This window comes from Lepidothrix coronata, unplaced genomic scaffold (assembly GCF_001604755.1).
Source record: "Lepidothrix coronata isolate B3197 unplaced genomic scaffold, Lepidothrix_coronata-1.0 Scaffold25, whole genome shotgun sequence".
In the NCBI taxonomy this organism is placed as follows: domain Eukaryota; kingdom Metazoa; phylum Chordata; class Aves; order Passeriformes; family Pipridae; genus Lepidothrix; species Lepidothrix coronata.
In genome coordinates, this window is record NW_016690205.1 from 6,045,319 (window position 1) to 6,047,818 (window position 2,500).

Sequence of the window (2,500 nt, forward strand, 5' to 3'; positions counted from 1 at the left end):
AAGAGCTGGACATGTCATTTGTGACTCATTCTTTTAATTCACCGTGCTAATCAACTGAACTGCCACAATCTCCCAAGGTAATTGTATCTTTATAATAGTTGAAAGCAGCGGGCAAAAAGGCATGGATAGATGGGGAAAGGCCTTGCCTTTGCCTGCTGGGAGACGCCGCGCTCCTGCCTCTGCGTCAGGCTATTGGGGGCTTTGGAGAAAAATCTGGAACTTTCGCATCTCCCCACCCTGAGTGTTTCATGTCTCAACTTCTGCTCTCACAAAGGCTTTGTACACCACACTACACTCTTGTTTCATTATTCTGCAGCCTTGTTGCCCTATGGTCCACCTCCTGCTGGGAAGGTTAAATGTTAGAGTGCCAAGCCAGGCTGCAAGCATGGTGGGACACTGATGGGAAACAGATGCCCTGGGGACCCGGCCCCTCCCTCCACCAATGCTACAGCATTTTCATTTTCTGAAATACAGCGAGGCTTGGCTTCCCTCTCAATGGCAGCTGTAATTTCCAAAGACTATCTCAGCCACCCTATCACTCCAGGATAAAGCAAAGCAGAAGTTTTTCGGGCAGGCAGGCGCTGGCTTTATCTCTTTATTTTCTTTTTCCTGGGATATTGGCCTGTGTTTCCCCCAAAAGGTGTTTTAAATGTATATTCCCATTAAAGTAATGTAACTTTATTATAGTTTTATTCCAGAGGGGGAAGCTCATGACATTCTCACAATCCTCTTGAACATCTTTACTTAGCGATAAAGACAAAAGACAACTCCAGGAAAGAAGAAACAAATGTCCTTACAGTTCTATACACATGTGCATTTACACATCAGAAAGAAGTTTGAAACAGCAAAATTAGCCAAATTTGCAAAATCTGCACCCAAGAAATCAGTTAAAGACATTACTCTAAAGCAAGTCAAAATTCCAGGCCTCTGCCCTGAGAGCCAGAGCGTCATCTGGTTCAAATCTGCAGCACTTCCCTGCACGGGGTGGAACTACACCAGCTCCCAGCAGCTCAAATATCTGGAGCTTGGGCTGAGGCTTTTAATTCATTCATTTTTTTTATTTTGTTGGACACTTAGCTCGTCATACTCATCAGGCCACTCCGCTGTAGCTTAGCACAAAATACACACACACACACACACACACACACACACACGAAACACACATATATATATAAATTATAGTTCGCAAGAGCATTTTTAAGCCTGGTCCCACCTGCACTCATCACCTTTGCAACAGCCTGTGGAACAACCATGGCTTTTGAGATACATCATGAGCACCAAAAGCATCACAGTCACCATCATCCCATTTGGAAACTCTGATAAAACCCAGTCCTAAAGATCAATAAATGTCAATATTCTCTCCCTTGTCAGCCAGAAGTGAGGCACCCAGGTTTGGATGCCAGGGTTTTTGCTCAGGTTGTGATTTCTTTGGGAATAGACAGAATATAGGAATCTCAGGTGTTGCCATCACTTAAAAGTTCATTTCAGCAATAGATCTTAGGCAGACACAAAACCATATCCACGATGTGTTAACCGTTTTATAAGTCCTAGCTTAAAACTACTCAGAAACACACTTTTCCCATTAGATCTAAATTAATAGATAGAAACAGTTGCAGTCTAGTGGGAAAATATTCATCAAAATGCACATCATCTGCACATCATCTGCAATCTGCATTATCTACCCAATAAGCAGCGAGGACTCTCCCCAAATCCCTGCAGTCTGTCGAGTAAACAGTTAAAGGCTCTTTGTTTTCAAAAGAGAGATTGATTCATCAGATCAAATTTATTACCTAGAATTCTCATCCAAAAATACAGTAAATTAAATCACTCTTTCTCCCTTTTCCCTCCCAGCACCTCAGTTCAATTCATTGGCAAATGCCAGAAAAACTCTAATACACATTTCAGATAAAAAGCCAGCAATACTTCATCCCAAAATAAGAATTTTCATATTAAAACCACTGGAAACCACAAAGTTCCGACTTTTTCTTGCACTGTTGTAAATTAAAATCAAATGTATTTAAAAGAATTGGCACAAATAAATCATTCCCAGTCTTATGAGTTTGTATCCCAAGTTTCAGGTTTGAGAGAGTCTTTAGACCCAGGTTGTGAATAGGGTTGGATAAAGTCATTTGGATCCAGCAACAGCTTCTTGAACTGGTGCCTAAAATTTCAACTGAACCTTTAGGGAAGTTCAAGAAGTCTGGATAGATAGCCTGAAAAATATTTTTCATCACTCAGTACTTCTTAACTCCCTTCTCTGGCTGGAGCAGAGTAGGAAATACCATTGTTAACCTATTTCTGGCCAATATGAAAACAGGAAGTAACAGGCATCTTGTGAGAGAGCTTGATCCCATGGGACATCAAGACATTGTTAAGAACCAAGAGGTTGGATGGGCACCAGAGCTCCTGGGTGCCCATACGAACAGGTATTTTGAGGTCCAGTTACCACAAGTCACATTTCCTGCAAGACACATCCAATTTTAACAGCATTTTTAACTGC

The 2,500-nt window shown here is 41.6% G+C and overlaps 1 protein-coding gene across 9 annotated transcripts in view; it reads right to left on the reverse strand.

Moving 5' to 3' along the window:
• EBF3 (early B-cell factor 3) overlaps positions 1-2,500 on the reverse strand; it is a 120,787-nt gene that overhangs the window by 31,214 nt on the left and 87,073 nt on the right. The window lies entirely within an intron of this gene.